The sequence below is a fragment of the Macaca fascicularis genome, chromosome 2, assembly GCF_037993035.2.
Source record: "Macaca fascicularis isolate 582-1 chromosome 2, T2T-MFA8v1.1".
Classification (NCBI taxonomy): Eukaryota; Metazoa; Chordata; class Mammalia; order Primates; family Cercopithecidae; genus Macaca; species Macaca fascicularis.
The window spans coordinates 52,915,794-52,935,943 of record NC_088376.1 but is presented as its reverse complement, the minus strand read 5'-3'; the positions used below and the strand labels follow the sequence as shown (position 1 = coordinate 52,935,943).

The window sequence follows — 20,150 nt, the reverse complement described above, 5'->3', positions numbered from 1 at the left end:
TACATTATATGGTGTAGCCTATTGCTCCTGGGCTGCAAATCCATAGAGTATGTTACTGTATAGAACACTGTAGGCAACTGTCAGACAATGATAAGCATTTGTGTGTCTAAACATACCTAAACATAGAAAAGCAATGTGTTGTGCTATGATATTACAACATCACTAAGTGATAGGGATTTTTCAGCTCCAGTATAATCTGATGGGACCACTGTCATATATGTGGTCCCTTGTTGACCGAAACGTCATTATGAGGGGAATGACGGTACTTCTATGGGACATAAAACACACCATAACAAATTTAAAAGATGAGAAATCATACAACTTCTACTCTCAGATCACAAAGGGAATTTAAACTAAAATCAATAACAGAAAGATGACTGAAATCCAAAATACTTGGGGATTAAACAATGCACTTCCAAATAATACATGGGTCAAAGAAGAAATCTTAAGAGAAATTTTAAAACATTTTGAACTAAATGAAAATTAAAATAAAACATCAAAATGTGTAAGATGCAGCAAAAGCAGTGCTTAAAGGAAAATTTATTGAATTGGACACATATATTAGAAAATAAGAAATATATAATAAAGGACTGTTATATTAAATATACAAAGAACTCTTAAAACTCAACAATAGAAAAAAACAACCTTATTAAAAAGTGGACAAAAACCTGAACAGACCCCTAATCAGAGAAGATAGACATATATGTAAATAGTCTGTTCCATATATATGGAAAGTGAACATACATAAAGATGTTCATCATATTTCATAAGAGAGTTACAAATTAAAACAAGTATTAGAATGGCCAAAATACAAAACAAAACACTGACGACACCAAATGCTGGTGAGGATGTGGAACAACAGGAACTCTCATTTATTGCTGGTAGGAATGCATAATGGTACAGCCATATTGGAAGACAGTTTGGCAGTTTCTTATAAAACTAAACATATTCTTACCCAAAGATCCAACAATCACACTCCTCAGTATTTACTCAACGGAATTGGCAACTCCACACAAAAACCAGCACATGGATGTTTATAGCAGCTTTGTTCATAATTGCCAAAAGTTGGAAATAACCAAAATGTTTTTTAGTAGGTGAATGGATATCAACTGTGGTATATCCTCATCAAGAAATATTATTCAGATCTAAATAAATTATCGAGTTATCAAGCCATGAAAAACGTTGAGGCAACTTAAATGCATGGTACTAAGTGAAAGAAACCAATCTGAAAGGCTACATACTGTATAATTCCAACTATATGACATTCCAGAAAAGGCAAAACTATGGGGACAGTTAAAAGATCAGTGGTTGCCAGGGTTGAGGAGGGAGGGCAACGCAGAGCATGGCAGATTTTTATGGCAATGAAACAATTCTGAATGATACTACAGCAGTAGACACTGATAAATATCATCATACATTTAACAAAACCCATAGAAACATAACACCAAGAGTGAACCCTAATGTAAACTATGAGCTTTTGGTGCTAATGATACATCAGTGTAGGTTCATTGATTGTAATGAATCTATCTCTATGGTAGGGGATGTTGATAGTGGAGGAGGTTGTGGGACAGGGGGATATGGCAACATTCTGTACTTTCTGCTCAATTTTTCTATGAACCTAAAACTGTTTTAAAAATTAAATTGTATTAATTTAAAAAATAATGTCTTTGATTGAATTGTTAGAAACACAAACCTATATTTTGCCAAATTAAAAATAATTCTTTTTTTGTACCATAGTATAACTAATTAACTTTCGGGTGACATAATTTGACATGAGAATTCATGGTGCCTTTTTACATTTATATTTAAACTAAATATAATTCAATAAAGTACTTATTATGGATTCTACTGCCACTCACTTTGACAAGTACTATTGAGAAATATTAATCTTAAAATACATAGTTCAGAGATGCTAGATCATCTTTATTCATGAAATTATGTTCCCAGAAACAGTCTAGATTTCATTTACACAATTTGTGCTGCCCTGCATTTCATTTCCACATTTGTATTCTCTGCCTCCCCTCCTAAGCATCCTAAGCGCTCACATAATGGTATATGATTTGCAATATACATAGAGAATGTTCCTAAATTGCTTTGGATTTTAAGCTTAAAGTATATATTGGTAGGTAATTGTTAAACTTTTTACTATATTATTCCAAATACCAGTAATAATTGTTCTCCTAGTCTTATCTATCAACAAAAGAAATTTTATCCACAGAGAGATTAGGGAACTGCATGATCACCTTCTGCCAGACTCTGTATGAAGACAGTAGTGAATTTAGGGGCCAGTCCTCACCTAACATCTCTTTAGATTCAGAGGACATTTCACTGACACTGCTGCCTTCTCCTGCAGCTTACCCTGAACACACACATATTTCTCAAGTGGGATCAAGACTTTTTGTTTTGTTTTTGTCTTTCTTCTCCCTACTTTGTCTTTATTGAGCATGTATTATGGGTGTAATAAAAACATTTTTTAAAGCGGTAGGATGTTTGCTTGTTTGAAAAGCTTCTAGATGAGAGCTCTAACACAGGAATTCTTAACTGCTTTTTCTCTACTCTCCCCTTAAGTAGCCTGGGGAAGCCTGTGACAGCTTCCCAGTAGCACATCCCCTCTAGAAGGAGAAATGCCTGCTGATGTGAATAGAATGTCAGCCTGGGTCACACCATGAACTGAGTTGAGGCGGTAAATGGATAGACAAATGCACAAACAAAGGAAAGGAAAGTGGTAAATGTTCATTATGAACCTCATGAAGCGAATGAGAAGCTTCAGGTGCAGTGCCTGCTGCCTTAGTACAACACATGCCCTTTCAGGTGACCAAGCCCATCTTTTTCATCATGTGAGCATTTCAATCAGGACGTTTTAAACATTAAACTTCCCCACTTTCCATAAGGCTGGTTTAATTTGCAGACCCTGACAGATGACATTTCTCACAGTGTGTCCCTCCCTGTTGGGGGTGGCACAGGACTCCAGGCCTAGCATCATCAAAGCCCTGCCAGAGGCTTATGGCTTAAGCGCATCAGAATGACCTGGCCCTGCCATTTGGCGGGGCCCCAGGGCATTTGGGGGCAACACAGGAATTCACAATGAGAAAGTTACTGTGGCCTCTGTTGGAGATCCTTTCAATTAAAGCTTTTAACATTTTTCACAAGCAACCCCCAGGGATTCATTCTCATCACCAGCTTTAATGGATGGCAGGCTAACACAGCAAATGACTCACCCAGCTCACTGCAAACACTATCAAAACCCATACACTCTTCCTTCTCCAAAAAGCCCTGTAGGCTCCTGACAGGCCAGATCAAGAAGCTCTAAGAAAAGTTAGTTTTACTTAAATAAATGCTGCTTTCAGCAAACATTGCTCATCGCTTGAAGTTTTTGTCTTTGAATCATTAAAAAATGAAGTGAACAATGTCCTGTAGTCTCGTAATAGATGGCACGTTCTCTTCATAGACTGGGCAGCAATCTGGTATCAGGAAGCAAAACAGGCGTGATTAAAATTCCAGTCCTGATACTGACTGTGTGACTTTAGGAAAGTTACTTAATTTCTCTACACTCCTATTCCTTCATCTCTGCAATGGGGCTAATAATACTTACCTCATAGTTTTCATTCTGATTCAAAAGTGGGACCTTGTTTGTACCCAAGGTATTGTTTCTTTTATTCATGGGTCTACATATGAAGAACAGTATGTATGCATGATGTATGTATCTATCCATCTATACCCACACATATGTATACATGCACATAACACCTAACATCTAAGACCTGAATAATTACATACAAATATTTCAGATTTTCGGTTTCTCTTGGAAATAAATCAGAAGATCTGGCAACATGAGGTTGAGTTTGATTGGCAGCTGTCCCTCAAGTCATGGCAGGTACACATGGTCCCACCACTTCATTTAGTTTGTGAACAGCCTGTCGCCTTTGGTCATTTGACTGTGCCACTTTCTGTCTGCATCAGCCCCTATACCACAGGTCTTAATGGCAAGAACTCTTGAGAAAAGCAGAAGCAAACTCCAGTCAAATAGATTGGGGGTGGGTAGGCTGGGAGTTACTTTCAATGAGGGGCCTCCTTTGTCTTTCACCTTGTTGAAGAGTTAAACTTGGAAGAGAGGAATTCAGAAAAGATGGGTCAATTTTTTTAATCAATAATTTTTTGGGGCACAGCCCTGGTCAAGAAGGCCCTCTGCCTTTCTCCACAGCTGCCAGGCTGAGCAGATGATTTTGCAGGAGGTGGGAATAAAGCTATGGGTCCCAAACATATTTCGGCAGTAACAGTGCTTCTCCTTGTGGGCACTATCCATCCTTAGGGAGTGTATTAACTTGTCAGAGTTTTTTTTGGTTGTCACAGTGGTTGGGAGGACACCACTTGCATTTGGTAGGTAGGACTAAGGTGGTAGAATCCCTGCAATGTGCAGAAAAAATCCTCACAATAAAGGATTTGCTGCATGCCCCACAAATTTTGGACATCCTGCCAGATATTTGTATATTTATAATTATCATATTAATAATTATCTGAAAAACATACTTACAATTGTCTTAACTAAAATCCAACCCCCATTATGCATACAGTGTTTTCAAACAGTCTTAAAAAGCACTGAATTTTCTAGGAGTTCAGGCATGGTATAAAGTGAGGAAAGAGTGTACTTTCTTTGTTCAGAAATTTACTAAGAGCTGGTTCCCAGTTCAGAAACTAGCTGAAGCCATCACTGTTTAAGGTATTCTGGCTGACCATCCGGCCAGTGGAGTCAGTCTGCCTGTGCAGATGCCTCATTCAGCATGTTTTTACCTGTGGTTGCAAATGTCTGACTATTTCATTAGCGATAATACAGAGTGTGCTGCGGTGGAGAACTGTGCACCATCTACAGGACACCCCTCCAGGTTATCTGGTTCTAATTCCATGGAGACTATGCTACAACTTTGTAAAATATAGATAACTGACAGCAATGCAAAATAATTTTTGTCTGCAGACATGCAAATTCTGACCTATTTGGTAAATGTTCAATTGACCTCTCTACCCCACTATTAAAGAAGTTAGTTTTGCCTTCATTTGTACATTCATTTCAATATTCCTGATCTATAATGTGTCCATTATTTGGTTAGTCTCTTAAACAGGTTATAACATTTGCCTGGTTCCTCATTTTGAGTTAATTAAAATATACAACATATGCTCATTTTTATATCTGGGTGAGAGTCATGATTTTATCTTTTTTAAAAAAATTATCTTTTAATGGTAGTCTTGTCTTGACATTTGCAAATTGAGATACATATCTTATTAAAAATGACTTTCTATTTTGTTCTCCTGTTATAACAGGATGTTATATTTATTTTTAAATGTGTCATATATAAATTTCATTCCAGTATACTAAAAGGGGTGTTCAAATATTTGTTATAAAAGGAAGCGTGGAACCTGACAGGGTTTAGAATCACAGATTCCATCAGAAATTCTCTGAACAAACCCACATATGTAACTGATGAGTTGGGTCATTATTTTTCCCAGTCAGACAGAAAGATCCAGAGCTCCAAGTAATTTACAGCAACCACGGGGCTGTGAATTGTTTTGGGAACTTCTCACCTTTCCCCCAAGTCCAGCTTCATTTAGATAGAACAATTACAAAATAGCTATTTATGAGTACCACTGACCTAAACTTCTTCCCCCATCATCAAATGCCAAGGCTATTCCATACAAATGGCATTGTCATCTGGCCACCTTAGGTAATGTCAGAAAAGATTAAGTGAAGACATTTTATCGTACTTCCCCTTCTCTGATTCATAGTTTTTAATCCCAAGATGAGAATACCCCAGAGTGTTCATTCTCCACATCACATACAGGGAAGCCGGTCCTGACTTGCAGCCCTATGGTAAGTCTTACGACCAACTATTCTAATACATTCATATGTTGCCACATTTTAGAATCCAAAAGGAATAGGATTTCAGGCTGAAATTTCTTTAACTCAGAAAGAAACAATAAACCAGCTCACCCATCTTGGTACCATTTCACCCCTAGCTGCTGACTGGGAATGGTCTCAGCTGACAATGATGAATGAAAGAGAAAATAGATCCACTCACGGTTGTATACTACTAAAATATCCTTATTTCAAGATATCACCATACTTTTTACTTAATAAACACATTTACCCCCAGAAAAGTACAGAAAACTTGGCAAATAAAAATAAACTTTAGAAAATTTGCAAGCCTGGCTTATATATTGCCTTATTTAGAGGATAATTCTCACATTTTTTTCCTTCCACCTACCAAAAGGAACATGCATAATAAATGAAACTAAGCTTGGCAGGAAACCCATCAATAAGGTTAATTTAAAGTGTAGGCAGAATAGCAAATCTCCATATGGCTATCAAGGGGTTTGTTCTTGTTTCAAAACCAATTGACTTCCAAACAACAGAATATGCCTTTCTGAAGAAACCAGATAGAAGGAAATCCCAGCCACCTAAACATCCACATCCCTGTCATGATAATACAGCTCCTGGGAATTCATTTTTAGGGTCACTTAAAATATAAGAACAAGGCTGTTTGGCTTCAAACTCTGGCTTCCTCACAAGCTTTATGATGTGGGTTAGATACAAAAGCTCCATAAGTCTCAGTTCCCTCACCAGTAAAATAAGGAGAATATACAATGCTGTGTAACATTACATATTATACACATGGTTCAGATGACTGCATTAGATAATCCATAAAAATGTTTAACAATGTGCCTGGTATTATTGTAATTGTGAAATATTTAAGACTGGATTTTTTCAATGATGTAAATTGGTGATAGGGTGAGTGCTGTAACAGGGAGAGTATCATTTTAGAAATTAATGATTTGAAAAGAACAGCCCCTTCAAAGAGAGGATCAGGAGATAAGACCTGGGCAAATGGTAGGCACTTTTGTTTTATAGCATGAATGAATTTGGTTCTCACTAAGGGTTTACTCTTTTCTTGGCCCAAGTCCTCCACCAAAAACTATACTAGGGGACGGCCCTGAGTCACAATGAAAACAAGACAACTTTCCTGTTGATTCCATTTGGAGTTAAGTATGCACACACAACACAAAAAATGGGAACCTTGGGAAATGAAGGCTTTAAATGTCTGCAGCAGTGAGGTGTTAATACTGGTTTTTTGGTAACTAGTGATACTATATGTTGCTATGGAGTTTCAGTCATTACAGGGCAAATGGTGTCTGAAGATGTTAGTTGAGTCTAGGGATATCTTTTCAATAAATGAAACTCACTCAAAGCACACAGAATTTGTGCTTTTTCAGAGTGGATTAAAGGCAAGTTGCAGACCCCTGGGTACAGTATGATACCATTTTTTTTTATTATTTTGTAAAAAAAAAAAAAGAAAGGACAAAAATAATATCACAAATGTGTGCGTGTGTGTGTGGTATATGTCTAAGCATAGAAATTAAGTCTAGATGGAGACCCATCAAATTTTAAATGTGGTTTTACCCATGGGAAGATGAATGGTGAAGATGAAACCGGCATCAAAGAGGAGGCAATTCCTTCTTTAAATTATGTTGCTTTATAAACAGTTAAGCAGCATGTATTACTTCTACAAAAGGAAGGAAGGAAAGGAATAAGGAATGGAGGAATGGAGTACTTAAGTTGTCCTTTTTCCCCTTTTGTTTCCTCTCTAAGGTCTCTTCCAGCTCTAAAAGTTTGAATCTATGTGTAAAGGAAAAAAAAACACTGTAAGAATACAAATGACTATCAAGTGTATATTCACAAAGGCAACTTTTACAGTATGTTCATTGCCAGTACAGATTTATTCCATTTAAGTCTGCTGTTTGAACTGACCCTAGAACAAAAATTGTCTTCCAAAACATTAAAAAACAAACAAACAAACAAAAAAGATTGGGAATGGTGGCTTACACTTGTAATCCCAGCATTTTCAGAAGCCAAGACAGGAGCATTGCTTGAGCCCGGGACTTCAAGACCAGCCTGGACAAAGTAGTGAGACCTCATCTATACCCCCCCCAAAAAAAAAAAGAAAGAAAAAAAAAATTAGCTGGGTGTGGTGATGTAGTCCCAGCTACTCAGGAGGCTGAGGTGAAAAGATTGCTTGAGCCCGGGAGGTCCAGACTGCAGTGAGCCTAGATCATGCCACTCCAGCCTGGGTTACAGAGTGAGACCTTGTCTCAAAACAAACAAACGAAAAAAGAAAATTATACTCAACATAGTTTTGCTTCAGCATCTTTGAGTTTATTGATTGGAATGTGGCAATCTCTAAAAGATATAGAGGATCATATTAAACAAGTCAGAATCCATCTGCCCAAAATGCTTCCACCCTTCCCATCTCAACCAGGTAAAGCCCTACTCAACACTATTGATTAAATTCCTAGCTGTAGAGTTCAAAAGTCATGAGTTTTTATTGTAACTTTTGCTGCTTAACTGATTACCTCAGGCAAGCTAATTAACTTCTCAAAGCTTCAATTTCCTAGTCCATAAAATGAAGAGAATTAAAGCCTGAGCAATCAGGCAAGAAAAAGAAATAAAAGGCATCCAAATGAGAAAGGAAGAAGTAAAATGATCTCTGTTTGCAGATGACATAATGTTATCTGTACAATGTCCTAAAGATACCATATACACCAAATAAATAAATAAATAAAGCCTTATTGGAACTAGTACACTAATTCAGCAAAGTTGCAGGATACAAAATCAACATACAGAAATCAGCTGCATTTCTAAACATTAACAATAAGCCAAAAAAATTAAGAACATTTCATTTCCAGTAACATTAAAAAGAATAAAATACTTAGAAATAAACGTAACCAAGGAGATGAAAGACTTGTGCACTGAAAACTATAAAACAATGCTGAAATAAATTAAGGAAGATACAAATAAATGAAAAGATATCCTATGTTCATGGATTGGAGGACTTAATATATATATATATATATATTTTTAGATGGAGTCTCGCTCTATTGGCAGACTGGAGTGCAGTGGTGCGATCTTGGCTCACTGCAACCTCTGCCTCCCAGATTCAAGCAATTTGCCTGCCTCAGCCTCCCGAGTAGCTGGGACTACAGGTGCACACCACCACGCCTAGCTAATTTTTGTATTTTTAGTAGAGATGGGGTTTCAACATGTTGGCCAGGATGGTCTCAATCTCTTGACCTTATGATCTGCCTGCTTCGGCCTCCCAAAGTGCTGGGATGACAGGGGTGAGCCACTGTGCCTGACCAAGGAGGACTTAATATTGTTAAGATGTCATACTACTGAACGTTATCTACAGATTCAATAGAATCCCTATCAAAGTCCCAACGGCATTTTTTGCAGAAATAGAAAAATTTGCCCTAAAATTTATATGGAATCTCAAGGGAACCTCAATAACCAAAACAATTTTGAAAAAGAACAAAGATGGAGAACTCCCACTTCCTGATTTCAAAACATTACAAAGCTTCAGAAATCAAAATAATGTGGTACTGGCATAACACAAATGGACCAATAGAATGGAATAGTAGCTCAGAAACAAACTCTCATATATATGGCCAAATAATTTTCAACAAGGTTGCCAACACCCCTCAATGGGGAAGAAAAAAAATCTCTTCAACAAATGGTGTGGGGAAAACTGGATATCTGCATGCAAAAGAATGAAGTTGGGTCCTTATACCACGTACAGAAAATTAACTCAAAATGGATTAAAAACATAAATGTAAGACCTAAAATTGTAAAATTACCAGAAGAAAACATAGGGGAAAATATTTGTGACATTGAACTTGACAATGATTTCTTGGATATGAAAAATGATTTCTTGGATACAACAGAAGTGTAGGCAACAAAAGCTAAAATTAGGCAAATAGAACTATATCAAACTTAAAAATTTCTGTGCATCAAACAACACAATCAACATAGTGAAAAGGCAACCTACAGAATGGTAGAAAATATTAGAAAATCATATCTCTGATAAGGAATTCATATATAGAATTTATAAAGAACTTCTATAACTCAACAACAAAATAATCAAATAACTCTTAGAAAATGGGCAAAAGACCTGAATAGATGGTTTTCTAAATATGATATGATACTCAAATGGCTAATATATGAAAAGATGCTCAGCAGCACTAATTACCAGAAAAATGCAAATCAAAACCACAGTGAGATATCACTTTACACTCATTTGCATGGCTGCTGTCAAAAACCAGAAAATAACAAGTGTTGGTGAGGCTGTGGAGAAATTGGATCCCTTGGGCACTGTTGGTGGGAATGTGAAATGTACAATCACTATGGAAAACAGTATGGAGGTTGTCAACAATGTAAAAATAGAACTACCGTATGATCCAGCAACTTCATTTCTAGATATATACCCAAAATAATTGAGAGCAGTATCTTGAAAAGGTATTTACACACCCATGTTCATAGCAGCATTATTCACATAGGCCAAAAAGTGAAAGTAACCCATGTATTCCATTCATTGATGAATAAATGGATAAACAAAATGTGGTATATACAAACAATGGAATATTATTCTGCCTTAAAAAGAAAGGAAATCCTGTTACATGCTACAACATGGATGAACCTTGAAGACATTGTACTAAGCGAAATAAGCCAGTCACTCACACACAAAAATACAGTAGGACTCCACTGATCTCTGGTATCTAAAGTAGCCAAATTCATAGAAACAAAGTAAAATGGTAGTTACCAGGGGCTCGGGGGAGATGAAAAGGGGAGTTGTTATTTAATGGTTATAAAGTGTCAAATTTGAAAGATGAAAAAGTTCTGGACATCTATTTCACAACAATGTGAATATACTTAACACTATTATGCTGTGCAATTAAAAATGCTTAAAATAGTAAATCTTACACAACATCTTTTTAACACAACAACAAAAAAAGAAGAAAGTTAAATGAGGTGCATGTGAAGGACTTAGGAGGGTGCTTGGCATGTAACAAATGTACATTAAATACTAGCTAGTAGCTATTAATGGGATTATCAAATGCTACCCTTCCAAGACAATTCCTTCCCTTCCATCCTCTCCTCAGCCTTTTCCCCACAGATACAATGTTATTTTCCAATCTGTACTTATATTCTGTCCTGTTTTTTTGTTTTTTTTTTTGAGACGGAGTCTAGCTCTGTCGCCCAGACTGGAGTGCAGTGGCCGGATCTCAGCTCATTGCAAGCTCCGCCTCCCAGGTTTACGCCATTCTCCTGCCTCAGCCTCCCGAGTAGTTGGAACTACAGGCGCCCGCCACCTCGCCCGGCTAGTTTTTTTGTATTTTTTAGTAGAGACCGGGTTTCACCGTGTTAGCCAGGATGGTCTCGATCTCCTGACCTCGTGATCCACCCATCTCGGCCTCCCAAAGTGCTGGGATTACAGGCTTGAGCCACCGCGCCCAGCCGTCTGTCCTGTTTTATAGCTTACACTTTTGTACTGTCAATGCAGGAAGAGTGGATTATTCACCATTGTGTTCCCTCCTGGGTCCTACCTGGTGACATGCATATAGTAGGTCCTCACTTATTTAGAAGTTACATTTTTTTCTCTTTTCACTATAAGTACTGTACATCATTAATATAGAGAATGTGGACAATAGTAAAATAGAAAATGGGGGAAAAAATCATCCCAAATCCTACCACTTGAAAACAATCAGAGTTAATATTTCTTTTTTCAGTAAATACTTCTTGAATTAAACACTTAAAATAAGATGCTAACTTGCCTTAAAAGAAAGGTAGGATATGGATATAAGTTTGGAAATTATCTTCCTTGGGGGTATTTCAGGATAGGATGAGGCACCTGGTAGCCAAGAGCTTGATGGGGAAGTTGAAATAAAGGAGATCATATAACTATGATAACACAAATATAGTTCTTTTATTCAGTATATAATGTATGTAAGTCAGAGATTATTTACCTAATTAATGAGGGAACAAGTAGGATGATAAAGCTGATTCAAAAGAAGATATACAAGATGAATACATACTTAGAAAGAGATAAGATGTTGAAACCACCAAGTTCCAAAGGTAGATATGAAACAAAGCAAAAACAAAAGCAATACAACTATAGCCTCTACGGTTATCTGTTCTACTCAACAAAAATGATTCACATCCTCTAGTAGACCAAATCATATGCAACTTAGTTAGTTAATATCTAACTTTAGGGGAACTGGATGCAAATCAATAGCCAATTGTGCCAGACAAAGTTCCTACCCTACAGTGTCACAGGACCTGGGGTAGACCTATTGGACAGCTCTCCACTATGACATTGAAAGGCACACAGTCATTCATCCTCTTGCCTTATTTCTGAAGTTTTGATAATTTTTCTATACTGGGAGCCTCAAGTTATTGAATAATTATTACTAACAAATATCAAACATTTATCATGGACCAGGATTGTGCTAAATGCTTTCCATGCAATATCTCACTGAATTCTCACCACAACCCTGGAAGTAGTACTATCATTATCTGCTTTTACAGACTCTTCAATAGAAGTCTCAGAAAGGTCATTTCCGTGAGGTTATACGGGTGAGAAAGTAGCAACCCAGCCTCAGTTTTAGCCCTGTCTACCCATCCCTAATTATTAATACAACAGGAGTCTCCACGGTGGGATGAAGGCACTGCAGAGACAATATGAGAGAAGGCATTAGGGTGTAGAGAAGAAAGAGTAGAACTTCCACTGAGGGTGACTTAAACTGCTATTCTTTATATTCCCCATTACAGGTATGATTTAAGATGTATATATTAATATATGAGGGTATCTTAGTTCAGTCCTGCTACTATAACAAAATTCCACAGACTGGGTAATTTATAAACAGAGTAAATGTAACTTACAGTTACGGAGGCTGGGAAGTTCAAAACCCAAATGCCCGCAGGTTCAGTGTCTGGTGAGGGCCCAGTCTTTACTTCCAAGATGGTGCCTTCAGTGCTGTCTTTTCCAGAGAAGACAAACACTGTGTCCTCACATAGTGGAAGGGCGCAAGAGCACAAACAACCTAGTTAGTTTCCTCTAACACTTTTATAAAGTTCTAATGCCATTGGTGAGGGAGGAACCCTCATAGACTAATCACCTCCTAAAGGCCCTACCTCTTAATACTGTTGCTTTGGGGATTAAATTTCAACATTAATTTTGGAGGGGATGTAAACTTTCAAGCCAAAGCACAGAGATACATGGATAAACATACATGTGACAATCAAAAAATCTTGGAGCCTTCTGCTGTAAAGCCTTCAGTTCACTGAGGCTGTGATTTACTCACATTTTCACATCTGCTACTTGGCATTTCTGACTCACTTCTCTAACCTTACTCATCTTGTTTTCTTAAAACATTTACGATTTTGATATCCAGCTGTGTGGATTGAGAGCCTCACACCTCTTCCTTGCAGTGCGAGGCGGATAGAGCATTTTCATTTCTAGAGACATTAGGAGATGCTGGGAGGCAGCATTGTTGTCCTTCTGTGCCCTGGCTGGGAAGTCCTGGGGAAGGCAAATCCGCTTTCCCATTCCTTTTTGTCCCTGGCTCTGGGCTTTGTGAGGGTGGAGGGAAGAGAGGTCTACCATGAAATAGAGAGTGGTTTACACAACGTAATTCTCAAATTTTCACACAGTGCTTTCAGAAATCACATTGATGGGTGGCTGAAGTGATCTGAAGATGAAAGAAAGCAAATAGCTCAGGTCCTAGCCTTGGAAAAACCAAAGAGCAATGCAAGCTTGATACAGAGTCCACAGGAATTAAGGAGATTTGTTTCTGAAGCAAAGTGCCAGGATTCTCCCCAGTGCCAAACAGAGGAAACGCTTGGCATTTCTGGAGCAAAGCATGCCAAGTGTGCTGTAACATCAGTATTATTGGGCATTTTTTGAAATTACTAGTTACACTTACTTGAATAAATGCTCCTAAATGCAATTAATGTATTATATGTTAACTTCATGGATGAGCTAAGAAAACTACTCATTATCTTGTCTCTCTAAGAGATACTACAAAGCAATATGCACATACTGAGAGGCTTTGTGTTGTTGCCACAGTTGTAGGAGACAAACAAGGAGAGACCAGAGCTCCCTGGCCCAGTTAGGGATGTCCCTTCAGCTCCCCAACACCCACACACAGACTGCCTCATGCATAGCCCTTGCCCCAACTTGGAAGCCCCCGTTGAGAAGCTGTGTTTGGTTAAGTTGGGAAGTGCAGCCTCCTGCCTGGTCCCAAATGCACCCCCAAAAGCAGACGACCTTCATGGACCTCCCCAAAGGTGGATGATAGCACAAAAGTAGAGTCTGATCCCAGGAAAAAAGGAGGAAGCCTCCAGAAATAGTGTGGCTTTGACTCTCAACCTCCCACTGCAGCTCTCCTCAAAACAATCCTCATCGTTTTTTTTAGAAGGATGAGATAAGCTCACCAGATAATTTCCTCTGGGCTTCCCTCTTCAGGATTATAAGGAGACTCCAGAGTGGATTGTGGGTACTGAGTCTCAGCTCCCCTTTGCAGAGAAGATTTACCATTTGCTTGACAATTCGTTGTGCCAGGTACTGCACTTAGAAAGTTTCACTCCTTTGCATAGCCACTAGCAGTGGCTTGTACTACCTCCTTGTGAGGTCCCTTGTCAGCAGCATAGCATAATTTGGGGGATTGTTAGCTATGTAGAACCTCGCCTGGCCCAAACCCTACTGAAACAGAATATGCATTTGAATTAGATTCTTCAGGTGATTTGGAAATGCATTCATTGGGAAGCACTGATTTGAACAGTTTGAGAAATTCAACTTTATTTAACGGATCTGAGATCAAATTCCAGCTCCACCACTTGTGTGACTTCAGCAGAACCACCCAGCTAAACCACTCTTGAATTTTTCTTTTTTTTTCTGAGACGGAGTCTCGCTCTGTCCCCCAGGTTGGAGTGCAGTGGCACGATCTTGGCTCACTGCAAGCTCCGCCTCCTAGGTTCAAGCTATTATCCTGCCTCAGCCTCCTGAGTAGCTCGGACTACAGATGTCCACCACCATGCCCAGCTAATTTTTGTATTTTTAGTAGAGACGGGGTTTCACCATGTTGGCCAAGATGGCCTTGATCTCCTGACCTTGTGATCCACCCGCCTCAGCCTCCCAAAGTGCTGGGATTACAGGCATGAGCCACCGTGCCTGGCCTGAATTCTTGACTTGCAGAAACTATGTGAAATAATATTTATTACTGTTTTAAGTTACTGCAGTATAGGATTATTGGTTATGGCACAATAGGCAATTAATATGCCCACTATAGTAGCCAAATATATATACAGTCTTTCCCAATAAAATTTTTCATACCTAAGATCAATCAAAACAAATAAAAAGAAGGAAATAAAATTCTCTTTCACTGGCACTTGATAAAGCATTCCAACAGTTACAGAAAAGCATAAAGCACACAGGTCCAAGATAAAAAATGTTAGCAGAGGGGACATATCCTTTCCATGTCCCCTTAGTTTTCCATCGAAAGGTTTGATTAACCACTCCATTCAGGGAGGGTTCCCTTAGCATTTTCTTCCAGGAGCATCTTTATGTCCCTTCACACTCTCATCCCTGGGGGAGCCAACTTAACGGAATGCTGCATTTGGGAGAAGAGACTGAGAATACTCAGTTCTGTCTGGTCCTCCCAGCTACAGAGGGAGGCCGACTCTGCAACTTCACATAAGCTTATGGAAATGGCCCTTGCAGGGAAGGCCTGCAGTGGTCCAGCACGTCCAGAGAATCTGTGCAGGGTCTTAAATTGAGTAGAGTGTTAGGACCCATGTGTTCACATGCTTAAGCCCTGTCATCCAAGCCGGCTTTTATCAGTAGCAACATGTCACTTTGATTTTTTGATTTGGGGTTTTAAATTTAAGTCTTTAATCCATCTTGAGTTAATTTTTGTATATGGCGTAAGGAAGGGAAACAATTTCAATTTTCTGCATATGTGTATCAGGTCTCTTTAAACTGTTTTCTCAACTAATCCTAATTCATTCCCATGAGGTACATCATTGTCCCCATTATGTAAAGTAAGAAACTGAGATCCGTAAGTGTACATTCATTCTTTCAACAAATACTTATTACGTGCCAATAATGTACCAGGAACTGCTCCAGACAATACATCAAAATGATGCCTCTAGGTGAATGAGCTTGCCTAAGTCACAAAGTGGTAAGAAAGAAAGGAGCCTGGACTCAACTTCCGACTGACTCACCCTGCACTTTCCTGAGCAGCTGACTGTCACACAGCTGGGAGGTTCAGGCCACACAGCTGGGAGGTTCAGGCCGGTACAGAACAGGCACCAGGCAAAAGGTTTCATGTTTCATGTTTCATTCAACCCTCAGCCTTCAGGGGGCGCTAGTCACATTGCATCATTCTACCTGAATATGTCCCCAGAGTTGAGCAAGCCCTGCCTTTTCTGTCACTGCCATTTTACAGATGGGGAAACCAAGGCACATGGACGGTCCTAGGATCACAGAAACAGCAGGTACCTGCCAAGCTTCAGGCTGTTTTGTAATCTTTGTGAGGACAAGATGTCCATTTCTGTGTAGGCCATTGCTGTATATGCTACAGGTATTTGAGCCACAGTAAACGATGGCTGAGCAGTGCCTGGCAGGGCCCTCCTGAGGGAGTCAGTGACCTTAGGAACCAGGGCGGGTAGCGAGTCTCATAGTTGTGGGTTCCAAGCAGATGCCAACCCTAAGCATGGGGTGATTGTGCATCTTCATGATTATATTTAGCTTGTATTGCATCACACACGAACCAAACCTATTAAAACATAGTGTCTGCATCTAAAGAACTAACAAGATGAAAAACCAGGGAGAAAATGATGTGTACCTGGAGGAAGGGAGTGAGTCTTTCCTTTCCATGCTGTTTCCAGGTTTGTACTGAGAACTGATATCAGATACGGAATCAATACTTAATGCTTTTTGTTTTTACTACCCAGTAGCTTCAGTGGAAAGACATGGCCTGATAATGTGGACCTCTGTCCACTGATTGCTTGGGTACATCAACACGTGAATGGCCAGCAGCCTTGATCAGGCGGGACCCCAGCCTCATTCACAAAGTTTAGAACTCTGGATCTGGATGTGCATCAGAAGGACCCAGAGAGCTTGTTAAAGCATGAATTGCTGAGCCTCATCCACCGAGTTTCTAATTCTTTGCCTTTCTAACAAGATCCCACTTTATGCTGATGCTGTCCATCCAGGGACCATGCTTTCAGAACCCCTGGTATCCAACAAGGTAGTTCTGTGGATGCTAGAATGGGCCCAAATCCAAGAAATATGACTGTTGAGCAATAAAGAGCAAGAGTGGGCAGGGTGGGGCGGGTAGTCGGGGAAGAGTTTCCTACTATTTTGTAGAGAAAATGGGTTGGCATAGACATTGTAGCTTGTACATGCATTGACTATTTCTGGATGGTTACAAAGAAAATGTGAATATAGTTCTCTCTTAGTATATGTAAGGGATTGTTTCAAGGACCCCACATGTATACTCAAATCCTCACACTCTTCAAGTCTCACAGTTGGCCCTGCAGAACCCTAATATACCAAAAGTCAGCCTTGTATACACTCACATTTCTAATCCCACAAATGCTGTATTTTTGATGCGCTCAGTTTGGGTGAAAAAACATCTACATATAAGTAGATTCACACAGTTCAAACCATGTTATTCAAGGGTCTACTGTAATTGCTGCCTCAGGGGACTGAGGGATAGGGGAGTGCTCTGTTGGTTGTTCTATGGGTCCTGCCCCAACCCCACACCACCCCAGATCACATTCCTGCCCTCCTCTCTGCCCTGTTCAGAGTGTCCTCCAAAGCCTCCATCACCCTTTTTCCTCGGGGTTGACTTCCTCTTGGGTTTGACCAATGGGATGCACCAGCAAAATATCTGAGAGTGAGAAAGACAAGCGATTCCTTCCATGCTCCCTCCCTGCTTTGGTGCCATGTCTCACAATAGCTGTGTCTGTCCACGACTAGGTCCTCCAAGGCTCCGACTCTCACTGGGCTCCACTAACACTCTTTCCTTCCTCAGGCTGTTGCCAGTCTCTGGGGCCTCCACATCTCTTGTTTTTCCCCCTTAACCCTGCACCTCTGTAAGCAGTCCCTTCAGTAAAGGCTCTTAATTTGAAGCTTCTGGAGGTAAATTTGGTTTTCTGCTAGGATCCTGACCGATAGATGTGGGAAACTTACTATTTGCTGTCTATCCTTTTGTATCATTTAAACACTTTGACACCAGGTGTGGTGGCTCACATCTGTAACCCCAGCACTTTGGGAGGCCGAGATGGGAGGATTGCTTGAGGCAAAGAGTCAAGACCAGCCTGGGCAACATAAAAAGACCCTATCACTAAAAAAAAAAAAAAAAAGAAACCTGGGATGGTAGCACACACCTGTAGTCCTGGCTACTCTAGAGGCTGAGGCAGGAGGATTGTTTGAGGCCAGGAGTTTGAAGCTGCATGAGCTATGATCATACCACTACACTCCAGCCTGCATAACAGAGCAAGACTCTGTCTCTAAAAAAACACAATAAATACTTTGCCCTGTGTTTGGAATATCTGTTTGAAAAATATAAATAATAAAAACTAAATAGTGGAAATGCAAATTCGATCTCAAATAATCTAGAACAGTAAGTTTCAAAGAGAATCACTGGAGAATTGGTTTTCTTCAGCACTTAATGTGCCTTCATCTAGTTTGGCTTTAGTCTGATGCCAATCAAAGTTGTTATTTATCTTCTCATGTTTCAGCCTGTCAGTACAGCTAAACTGAAAACTCCTGGAAGACAAGAACCATAGCTGATGCCTCTTTGCAGGGCACATAGTGTCTAGGTAGCCAAGGCATAATATGGTAGAAAGAAATTTTTTAGTATTACACAGACTGAATTCAAATTACATCTATACCATTTGCTTGTTTTGATTCTTCCAGACTCCTGTCTCTCCTGGGTACCTTAGGGGACTCATAATATCACAGAAAATGTTTATACTCTTTGGGCATGGCCTCTTGAATGCCATAAATATTAAAACTTTAATTTCATGACCCTGAGAAGTAAACCATTAAACTCTTAGTTGTTTTCATACCGGTATCTGTGCAACATCCGCCCTTACCCCATGCCTGAGCTGTACCCAATCTCTGGCTGGAGTAGGAGGGGAACAGGAGCCAAACATTGGAAAAGGCTTGTACCTAAGGCATGAAACTTAGATGACACAAAAATTGTAAATAATGATTTTGAAAGCTTAACATCTATTTAGCAAGAATAATGATTTAAAGTGGGAAGCTGCCAGATGGTGCGCACTGTTAATAATGCCCATCTGTGAGCCCTATCATGAATTATAAAATTGATTTGGAGAAGAACATCGCCTGCTGTTTACCCCAGGTGCCAAAAAATGTCTCTTTATAGCTCAAAGGGTCAGGAATGTGTGAGGCAGGCTGAGGTGCACATTGCTTAATAGTATATGATATTTTTACATAATAATAGAAAACAACAAGAAAAGAATGCTATATTTTTAAGGTTATAAGATATTTGTGACATCCAGGAGACCATGTCAGAACTTTCTGCTTCACATGCAAGCCTGCTTCCAGGAGCATGGAAGAGCCTGACGGTAGGCAGGACTTCTGTCTCCAGTGTTGGGTCTGAATAACTCCTGACCTCTGCCCCAAGTCTGGTGGCCCCAGCTTATCTGAGTCTTTTGATCCTCATCTGGGATCCTGATGAGGGCTTCAGATTCTCTCACATTACAGGTCAGTTTGCTGCTGCTTCTCCACTTTGCCCCTGCAAACGCTCCATCCCACTGATGTCACAGCTGCAGATAATTTGAGTTTTCCGACCTTCCCCCTTGGGACCAGGTGAGACTGACGACCTCCACCTGGATTTTCTGACTGAAAGGGGAACTAGACCCTGAGCAAGTTACTTATGCCTTGAAGGCCCAGTATCTCAGTATCTTCATCTGTAATGATACATCACAGAGGAGTTCCTGTAAAGATTGATGTAAAGTGCTCAGTGGAGGCTGGTAATGAGACTAGAATAAACCAAACCTAAACCACAGCCCCAAGACAGTCCACTAGCTCTTCCCTACACCCCCAGCACACTCTTTCCTTTGCTTTCTGTCTCACCTGCAGTGAATGCCCCCTTCCTACTCTCCACAAAGTCCTAAGTCAACACTTTCCCTGTGAAGCCTCTAAACCATCCTCCCCTACCATGGTCTTTCCTCCCCAGAATCGCTGTGGGTATAATGTCCACATGATTAGATATTGCCTTATGCTGTTCTCAGC

General features: G+C 39.7%; 1 long non-coding RNA gene across 1 annotated transcript in view; it reads right to left on the bottom strand.

Annotated features, from left to right (window-relative positions):
• LOC123571881 (uncharacterized) overlaps nt 1–14,469 on the bottom strand; it is a 56,395-nt gene extending 41,926 nt beyond the window's left edge. Inside the window, exon 1 of the long non-coding RNA XR_006696177.1 lies at nt 14,315–14,469. This is a non-coding gene — a long non-coding RNA (uncharacterized lncRNA). The remainder of the gene's footprint in view (nt 1–14,314) is intronic.
• Between the last annotated feature and the right edge of the window lie 5,681 nt (nt 14,470–20,150).